The sequence below is a fragment of the Oculina patagonica genome, chromosome 1, assembly GCF_052425735.1.
Source record: "Oculina patagonica isolate OP01 chromosome 1, crgOcupat, whole genome shotgun sequence".
In the NCBI taxonomy this organism is placed as follows: Eukaryota; Metazoa; Cnidaria; class Anthozoa; order Scleractinia; family Oculinidae; genus Oculina; species Oculina patagonica.
The window spans coordinates 34,400,585-34,411,380 of record NC_135758.1 but is presented as its reverse complement, the minus strand read 5'-3'; the positions used below and the strand labels follow the sequence as shown (position 1 = coordinate 34,411,380).

The 10,796-nt window shown below is 37.9% G+C and overlaps 1 long non-coding RNA gene across 1 annotated transcript; it reads left to right on the top strand.

Annotated features, from left to right (window-relative positions):
* The first annotated feature begins 554 nt into the window (after window positions 1-554).
* On the top strand, window positions 555-2,900 carry LOC144665979 (uncharacterized). The gene is made up of 2 exons (XR_013573101.1): window positions 555-1,574; window positions 1,920-2,900. It is a non-coding gene; the product is annotated as an uncharacterized LOC144665979 (long non-coding RNA).
* Window positions 2,901-10,796: the final 7,896 nt, after the last annotated feature.

The window sequence follows — 10,796 nt, the reverse complement described above, 5'->3', positions numbered from 1 at the left end:
TAAAATTGTTATCGTCGTTTACGAAAGGGAAATCACCCAAAAGCAGTCGACTGGTGGTATCGCTTTTCCTAACAATGGTAGAACCTGTTTTATCAATTTATCTGTTTTCAAGTCGAACGGTATTTCATTTTTTATCAAAAGCAACTACAGTCATTCTTTTCTAATCCATATTAAAAGAAATGTCCCAATTTTTATTTTAATTTTATTCACTTTCCCCAAAAAAGGGGAGAAAATTTACGAAGTGAGAATATAAACCCAAGAACACGACAATGTATACTGGCTACATAGAGGGTGTACGTAGAGCTTAAATGAAGTATTGAAGATAGACGAAAATAAAGTAGAATTTTGGTAAACGAAAACAAAACAAAATAGCAGCAGTAACAAAATTAGGATTATTTTAGTTTATAAAGGGTTGATCTTACTAGTCTAGTTTTTTTTTAAGTTGCGTGGACGTAACAATTTTATGTATAGAAGCCAGGGTAGCCAATTTAAGTTACATCTACAATTACAACTACATTTAAATAAGTTAAAATTTTTTTATAAATATTTTTTTTTTTTTATAGGGTTTTTTAATATTTTTTTTTTTTTCCAGTTTCGTGGACGAAACAATTTTATGCATAGAAGCCAGAGTAACCTAGGTATTAGGAAAAAAAATGTTTAGAAATCTGAGGACTATGTATACTTCTCTTATGCATGCTTACACTTCTACACTCCTGGTCAAAAGTCAGCGGGACACTCAACACAATCCACTTAGTGGCAGATTCTTTTGGGAGGGTAGGCGAGGACAAAACCCCTTAGTCAGCGAAAAGGTGAAGCGTCCCAAGACTTATGAACAGTACGGTAGCTTTGGTACCATCTTAGTTTTGGAATCATCAATCAAGTATAAATATATTTTTCTAATAATTATTATTAAATATATATTTTAAATAATCAGTTAAAGAGGGTTATAATATTGTTAGCTTTACCAAGAAAAATTGATTTCTGGAGCTTTGTTGCGAAGACTTCCAGAAAACGACAAGTCAAACTTAGGCGCACAATCGAGGTGCGAGAGATTTTTAGCGACGAAGTCGCAAGGGCATGGCAACCTACGAGAGACGAAGTGGAAAAAAATACTGTTGAACTTTTATAAAGTCTACTGCATAAGGAAAACGAGGATAATGAAACAATCTGCTTTCTGCGTAAGCGCCAACTTACAGTAGTTAAGGATTTTCCGGCGATCTTAGATCTGCGCCTTTAAATTTTCTCTAGGAGAAAAATTGCAAACTTTGAAAAAGTAATTACACTTTGACGGTAAGGGGGAAATGTGTTAAAAAAATAAGTGCTATAGCAATTGTAGAAGACAGTGCATTATGCATTGTCTTAGTCAGTGTCAGTTTCAAACCTTCCTCGTCACCAGTGGTGGATCTAAAGGAGACCCCTTTTCGCCCTCCCCCTTTGCTTCTCCCCCTTTTGAGCACACCTGGGTCCACCATTGGTTACTTTTATTCAGGAACCCCCCCCCCCCCTTTTGAGGCACTGGTCTTCTTTTTGAATACAATTCTGTAACATTTATTATTCCTTTGAAATTAAAAGAGGTATTTAGCCCTTTTCCGGGCGGGGTTAAAAAAAAGTTTTCAAAAAAATTTAGTTTTAGAATTAATTTTTTTTCTTTTTTTTTTTTTTTTTTTTTATGAGGGGCCGCCCCCTATGTGTTTTTCATTTTTTTTTTTTGGGGCCCCCCATTTGAAAAAATGCCTTTTTTAAAAGGGGGTTTTTTTTTTTTTTTTCTTTTTCCCCCCCAAAAACCATCTTTTTAAAAACCCCCCCCTTTTGACTGCGTTTTCAAAACGACCCGGTTTCAATAGTGGTCTCGACGGCGCCGTGTAAACGATAGGCGTAAAGCGATGCGGTTACAAATGAAACCGTGTCCGTGTAAACAGTGCCTTAGTTGTATCCTATCGATACATTTAAAGGTGCTATATCACAACATCAAAGGGGTAACGATACGAACCAAAATAAACAAGGACGATTAAGACTGGGGAAAACTGACACGGAAAACAGACAACGAACACTTGTGACGTAGCTCCTTAAGGTTAAGTTCTTTTGCACGTAGAATATTCATAGGATGTCAACCTAATGCCAGGAGCCGTGATGTGTAAGATTGAAAAAAGTAGACTAGGACAGATGAAAGTGAACGTGTACGTGTCGTTTAGACAATTATACAGCGATAAACGATATACAGAAAAAAAGGGTTAAAATATGGTTGCGGGGGTAGCTTGTTTTAGGCGTTTGACTTATCTGAGTGCAGCGCGAAGAACGGCGAGTAGATAAAAAGGCTGTCTTTTTTGTTCTACCAATCGTTCTTTGCGTTACTGCCAAACTAACCAAGCGCCCAAAACAAACCTTTTGGAAGGTAGATATTTTAAAGTAAATTAGATAACTTAAAACAATATCCAAATGGGAAATTAAGCAATTTATTATAATTAGTTAGGAAATATTAACCAATGTTGGTATGTAAAATAAGAACTGGCAAATATATATTTGTGGTATAAAACTGCAATAGATATACAAACTGGTTTAGGTGCGGAATATGTATGGTAACTTAGTATAGTAAATGTATGTACAGGTGTTACTGACAGGTATTATTGATACATGTGCTGTACTTTGAAATTAGTTATAAATAACAATGTAAAGTAAAGAAAGCACTGAAATAGCAATGAGCTATATTACCTAGGTAGCATAGTAATAATCTCCAGTTTATATCAAACCTGAAATATAAAGCTTGTAATAATGGCTTACTATAAACTATTAAATCGAGTGTAGTACGGCATAGTGATTAGACCTTGATAAATTAATCACGTCGGATTACAAGGAAGAAGTAATCCACGTTACAACTTGTTATTAAATAGTTCAGCTCTTAATTTTCCACCTAGCACTAATTATTGAACAATTTGTGAAAGTTTGTTGACCTCTTGGGGTACATGGAGCTCTTGCAACGGAACAAAACTAGTAGACTACAAAGAGACTTCTAATAGTTAGCTGGAAAATTAAGCCAATCGTTTGATTGGCCTTGGAGGTAAATGAGGGTTTCAGAAAAGTGTTCTTTGACTTCAATGAGTCAGTTATGTCCTTTCAGAAGTCTTATTATGGTTCTGTTGACTCCAAACTAATTTATTTCACTGTGTAGCAACTGCCGTAAGCTTTTAATTTCATTTTGGCGTTATAGAGCGGTCTCCACTTGAGTGTCGAAAGTAATTCGCATTTGCTTTGGCTCTGCATTACTATGCTTATTGATTGGTTTAAAAATCTCGCGATTTTTTTCCAATCAGGAGTAAAACTAAAACCAATCGTGACTCGCTCACACACGTTTTCGCGCTTCGCGCGGGAAAATGTATTCCTTCACTGGATAATCTGTGTCCTTTATGATTGTCCAGAGTAATTACTTAGCTAGTTAGGTTTTGGTTTTACGCGGTACTCGATTGAAAACTGCTCTATGTGTAGCAGCTGATGTATTGTTTTTATTGTTTGTTTTATTACTTTGTCGGCCAATACTGCAAGACCTGACGAGAGCTGCTACATCCTGAATTATATAGCAAAGTTGGTGTATTTATATTTACAGTATGATCGCGGAAATATCGGCTATTTTTACTTGACAGTACTTCTAAGAATAATACAGCACATAATGGACATTTAACAATTTTTTCTACCGGACTATCGTAAGGAGGATATGGTAGCGTCCTACGAGACCGCTCAAAGCGACACAGAAGAGGGTTGTCTAGTCCCACGCAATTTCCATCTGTCTGTAGCGCGCGTTTCATCACTGACTTCTTCCGACCTCATAAAAGGTGGAACCATTTTGCTTAGCTGCTCAGCCAAGACCGATGCCACCGTTGATAAAACCGTTAAGAAGAGCACAGAAACTCAAAAAGGAACGTAAAAAAAAATTCTTGTTATTTCTTTTGTTAGAGGAAGTTGTTAGGAAAAGTCTTCAGTAAGTCTTACGCACTTTAATAGAGTTATGTATAAATAGTTCAAAGAACTTACACATCATTTCTGTTTAAAAACTTACGAAAATAACTCAGCGTCTTTTCAGCGTTTTTCCAGTTACTTTATCTTCATACCGCAGTCAAAATTCAGTCTTATTTTGACCACTTTTGTCTTGGAAAAAAGAGCCAGTTTTGAGCAGATTGAAGTTTTCATAAATTCAGTACATGTAGGGTAAAGGTGATGTTATACGAGACGATTTTGAACGACGATTTTTAAGACGGCCATTTTTATAATCCATGTTACACGAGATAACTTTTTTTACATTTCATTGATTTTTAACGCAACAATTTAAATAGTCGCTAAAAATCGTTTAGTGTAACGAAACCTAAAGTCTACAAAGGAGCAATGCCCTTTATTTTCATGCAAAGGAATTTTGAATTGTGGCCGCTCCTAGCATTAAGATGATGATTAGTCGGATAAACTATAACCCTAATGCTATTATATTGACGTTCTTTATTGATGAGCTTTGTTCAAAAATATCAACGAAAGCTGTAATCAATAGAGAATACCAGACAACCCTTTTTTGGCTAACATCCTGCCACAATTAAGAACTTCCGTCAGCGGAAACCTACTTCTTTGACTGAAAAAAAACCTTAAGATCCAAAGAATACCTTTTATAGGTTCTCTACACTAACCGGGCCGCTAGTCGATACAATATAAAGTACAGTGTTCAGTTTTCAGTTTAAAATAACTTGCTTGTCGCCATGTTTACTTTAAGGTAATTTGTGATTTAACCAAATAGTATTACGTCTGCGGAAGAAGATTTCGCGAATATTTTTTTGTATTATTATTGAAATAACATGAAAGACATCCATGAAAACGGAGAAAAATAGCAATTTTATTCAAACAAAATCGTGGGAGATAATGTCTGCATTTTTAAGTGCTCTCAAATAACCGGAGTTTTCGGCCAAGATGTTAGAAGTTTAAGTGCGCTGTTCCGGCACACTTGAGCCACTATGGAGTAAAATTACTGCCAGTAGCCTGTCCAGAGATGGTCAAATAAGGTGGGGGAGTAGGAGAAAGGGGAGGAGATGAGTTGGGGGCGGGGGGTGGAGCGGGGGTGGAGGGGGGGGGGGGGGGGGGGGGGGGGTAAAAAAAAAAAAAAAAAAAAAAAAAAAAAAAAAAAAAAAAAAAAAAAAAAAAAAAAAAAAAAAAAAAAAATTAAAAAAAACCCAAAAAACCCCCCTGGGGGTGGAGGGCGGTTTCCTACTCGGAAAAGGGGTGTAGGTGGGCTCTTTTTTACTCCAGTAAAGTAGGAATGCGGTAGCAAATCAATTATTAGCAATTAAAAAGGGAAGAAACAGCTCTGGGGAGGCCCGCGAGGAAAAACTAGTTGCTCTCGCTAGCTAGCCCGGGTGTTGGTGTTGCCCCACTCCATAGATCTGGCACTCGAATAAGTTTGTAGTGTAACATCACGGTAATAAACAAAAATAATTTTAGCTCAATGTCGCTTTCTTTTTGGAGAAAGAGGAAAGGTAAATTCTGGGAGTAGGGTATTGTTACTCCCCAGCTGGCGGGAAAACTAAACACGTGACGTAGTTGGTTTTCCACAATTAGCCATGTTCAAAACGAGCAGGGGACTGGGTACGAATACAACGCCTCCTGGCCCTCGCATAGTCACAATGTGGTAAACACTGGATGGTTCCTTTTGATGCAGGGAGGGACGCTGTCCCCCTCTCTCTTTGTTCCATCCCGCATATGTGGTCTGTGCTCTGGCGGCATCCCCTGTCCCGCTGGCATAGGAACTCAGCTTGGTTAAAAATAATATTAACGCTGGAAGCAAAACAAGGAGAATTGCAGATGGTTTCCTCCCGTGAGTCGGACTGAATACAATTATCTGAAATAAACTAAAACAGACCTGAAGGTAGATTTTCTCGTCATTTGAAAAGTGTGTAAACATGGCGCAGCAGTAAACATTGCATAGTGTCAAATAATTTCTATGAGAGTGATAACGAAATACAGTAAAATCCCTATAGACACATGCCGTGGCCCCCTACCGGGTCTGGAGGCATGGGGTGAGTGAGGTCAGTAGGGAAGATAATCAAGTTAGGACCGGCTCAGTCTGGAGCACTCTGGGCTCAGTGCTAATCATTCACGGGCTTAGGCTTACGCGGGTACTGTATTCAAAACACTGCTCTAAAACAGATCTGGTAAAATGCAAACCTGGTGAATTGTTTTGCTGTCGCTGGTGAAATTTAGCCTCCACGGACATGGCGGATTGTAGAAAAAAATCCCTGGTGAGTTTCCTTCCCGTCCGGTGTAACATTTAATCTTCCTGGTAAGTTGTTTTCTCGCAGAAAAATAGACTTGGTCCAAAAGCATCTGTAAGGAAACATAAAAAATGTCCGGATGTTTTCCAGATCACCCGAAGGATACCGCTTAAAGTACGTACTTTCGCTGTTGTTATGGCGTCTTTTGTGGTATTTCTGGTGTTGGGCGATCTTTTGTGGTTCATTTGGGAGACTTTAATTCGGGAAATGTTTCAAAGTCTGTTGATACCGGCCAAAAAACTTTGAATGTACAAATGTTTGGGAAACTGTGAAACCGTCTGAAAGGGGCTTAACAGAATGCTCCGAAGAAACGGTCACAAATCCTTGATTTGTCCTCCCCCGCCCACCTCGTTCTCAGGGTATTGAAGCGAGGTTGCATATTATCCCGTTCAGTGACGAGGCAGCATACTATCCCGTTCAACGTTTTTATGCTTTTGCACCTTTTTCCTCCCCAATCTTATAAAAATAAAAGTAGGACGCAGGGAATAATAGAAAGAAACTACCATCATTTCTCACGCTTTACAATTTTCTCATAACAGACGACTGGGAAGAGTCAGTCTTTGCGTTTTTATGTAAGCTTATGCTGCTTTTGTACCTTAAGGCCAATTCCTGAAAGTTTAGGGGAAAAACCTGCCGGAAAACGACCATTTATTTTCGTTGGAATTGAAAGCATTAAATTCAAATTTCACAGAACAGTTCTTTTCTTTTATCTGATCGCTCCGTTACGATGTGATTATCAGAGTAGTTTTTCGTGGCATTTGCTTCTAAACCAAAAATATTTACATTTTTTGCGTGATTCCATCAAGGAAAGAGATAAAGTATACATTCTAGTAATTCAAGTACTGTAACTGTAGCTGCGCTGTCTGACCCGGCTATTCAAAAAGTCAAGCCAAGATCGGTCATGATTCAGGTACGTTCCCACATTCTCTGCCTCAGTTTTGGTCAATATCCTTTTTAACCGAAGTACTTAAAAATTCTCATTTCTCCATTTCTTTCAAACTGATCAAACTAATATGCTTTCTGCTATTGCTTTCATGGTCTCATCGTCTTACTTTGATGCGAGACCGCAGTAAGCTAATAATAATCTATTGGAAATGCGAAATTTCAAAATTGTATTCGGTTTTCCATCCAATCAAGTACTTCTCGTTTTTTTCTCGTTTGGACTGTAACTTGACTGATCTAGATGGACGCTAAGCAAACAGAATTATGCCCAAGAAAGGAAACGAATTTTAAGACGTTCAGACGAAATTTTCAGACGTTTTTACTTGTAAAAGGTCAAAACCAAGGAAAACGCGGCCATCGAAAACGCAAATTGATAGGGAATTCCCCAACATCCGGATCAGCTGACTACAGCTAGCTTTTTCGAGATTTTCTGGATAAAAGTGTTTTTACTGTTACTCACTTATATGTGTCAGCTGTCATAAGACAAAATATAGATATTAAATTTTATTTTTAGTTTCGAGCCTAAAAAAATACGCTCGTGACATATTGAACATTTCATCTTTATCACCTAGCTTAAAATTTACCATCTTTATTATTTACTACAAACTTGATGATTTCGACATTGCTGATCCTAGCAGTATGCAGGACGCCTGTCACATATCAACCTTAGTAAATGGCCCAGCTCACAACGAGTCTCTCGTAGCTCAGTTGGTTAGAGCGCCCAACCGGTATCTGGGAGGCCATGGGTTCGATTCCCGTCTTTGTCCCACGCATAATGACTAATGAACATTTCATCTTGATCAAAAAAGAAAAGGTTTCAAATAAAGGAAAATGCAGCCCGGACATATCTAATCTCGCGCAAAAATTTTTTAATTACACTCCCGTGTTATGGATCATTGACATTATTGCTCGAGAGATATAACGCTCACCGTTTACGTAAAGCCAGTGTTTTTACTGGGTTCAGGATATAGTGTTTAGGTAGCTGCAAGGGGTTAGCATTATCATTTGATATTGCATATTTTATTCTTTATTTTATTTATCTGTTTGTACTATTGACAATGAAAGAAATGATAAACAAATTCTCCAAATTCGCAAAAATTAAGTTGTCGCGAAACTTCGTAGTGAAGAGTAGTCTTCTTAGTTGCAAGCAAACGTTCTTTTGAAAGTTGTGTCCCATCTCCCCACCCCTACCGGCTTTCCAACCCCCCCCGGCTATGAAATTACATTTCTAGGAATCGTTGAAAGGGTTCTCAGAACTCAGAGAATTAATTAAATCTTAAAATTGGTCCCTTTAAAGCCCACATAGATGAGCTGAATTCAAAAACGACTTGAGGTAAGTTTTATACCTCTGTATCTTCTTAGATTTGTATCAGATTGGTGAACGCACCATGATATTACATGAGCCGGGCCCGGTTTTAGCACGAATGATCAGAGCACGAATGAGCTTGATCACCTTTTTCCGGCAATTTGGTGGTTAATGCTTTGCACTTATGCATCTGGATGGGTTACGTTTTAATACCTCTGCATCCTATTTAGAAGGAGAAGCATTGATTTTTTCGTCGGATATTGTGCTCGGAAGAGAAATTTAATGCTGGCCCTAGGCTTTTATAGATTGTGCTCCTAAAAGTGGCATATTATGCTACTAGCAGTGCTCAATATTTTGCCAAATTATGCAAAAATTATGCCAGAATTCCCAAATTATGCTTCTGATTTCCGAAATTATGCTCACAAAATGACGTAGATTCTATACATAGAGGTGCACAATAACGACACCAAATTATGATGTTTTTTAAATAAACTGTTGTTGTAAATTTATTTGTGTTTATGGCAGTTTATTACGGCCGTCAGCTGTCCAAATTAGCTGCTCGCATCTCTAAACCGTTTGTAAAATGCCTCCAACGACTTAACAATCACAATTGTATAGCTAAAACACGCATTGCAAGAACAAACTACCTAAATTTCATTTATTTCTGTAGAAAGTACACCATATTTACTAAATTTTATGAATTTATGCTCCAAAAAGTGCTAAAAATTGCTAATTATGCCGTGGCAGTGCTCGTTTCACAAATTATGCTTTTTAGCTCCAATTATGCCAAAAATTATGCTAGCACAATCTATAAAAGCCTAGCTGGCCCGCTTAGCCGGGCTTGCCCGGTGAACGCGATTACATGGAAAATATTCAGCCCGGCTAGCCGAGATCGCATTATAAATGGTTTAAACTATTGCACCCGGTTCACGATCGGAATAAAATATTATTGGCATCTAGCTACTGAAATATTTTAAGTATAAAAAAGAGATCTTTAATTTTCGAATTTCCTATCCAGAATACAGTGTGATTTTTCACATGTCAAATATGCGTACACCGCGGAGAGGACAGAGAGTGTTAGTAAACGAAAACTCCATTTACAGCACTTTAATACCGTAACGTTCCTGCGAAAGTTCATTCGCTTATATTTCGCTTAAAATGGCTTCCTTCGAACTGAATTCTTGCAAGCTGTCAACTTTGCTGTCAACTTTGAGCCAACGGAAACTGGCAGAATTCTAAAACAGTTACCTTTGCCTCCTATACCATTTTGATAGAGCTGTGTCTCGGCAAATGATAATTTTTCTAGCTAACTTTTAAATTTAAAAAATGTAAATAGGTTACAAAGGTAGAAAAAACACTGAAAGTTATACAATAATTAGCCAAAGTGGAGGTGAATAGTAGTGGGTATATACCCACCACATTCGCCGACACTGAGCAAGCGAATAATTGTTTTAGTATATACCACAAGTTGAATAACTAGTGGACCAAAACCACACTTTCGGTAAACAAAGCGACGCGCGAAGGCAGTTTGTTTCTCTTTAGCTGCTCGGAGGTGAATAGTACTTTGCACATCACCTCCGAGTTAACCAATCAGCGCGCGCGAAAAGCACTATTCACTTGTAAGGTATATACTAACTAAAAAGAAAACAAAGGAACATTTCCTATAACAGAACTCAGGACGCAGCCTCGTGTTTTGTTGGGATTATTAATAGAAGGATACAAAAGTCACCTATCTTTCGGGTGGTCGCCTCCTACGATAATTTACTACTGCATCTTGTTTGTAAACTGAAAATAAAATTTTTAATTATGTTATGTGTCATATACCTAGCGTAAATATGAGACGTCTTCCTCTGGTCGCTTTACTCCCGAGAAGACTCTTCTCGGGTGTAAAACGACCAGAGGAAAACGTCTGAAATTTAGGCTATTATATATCATGCTAATCTGAGTTTGCTGATGGCCAACCAGAGGTCTCTTCTTCGTTAGAGGGGGTCCGAAGGGGTAAAATGGGATTTGCCTATTTTTTCACTAGGGAAATGGAAAATGGGTTAGTCGGACTGGGAATCACATTATGACAGGAATATTCCAGTAATTTGCCAGCCAATTTTAAAGCCTCGTCAGATTTTTTCCCGTATCAGGCGTGTTGGATGATAAAAATCTCATTACAACTGACCGTTTAGTATAGGTTTTTAACAATAGAAATGAATATTGCAGCTAGCCACCTTTTCTGTGTGCATTGGCATACATTTTATAGG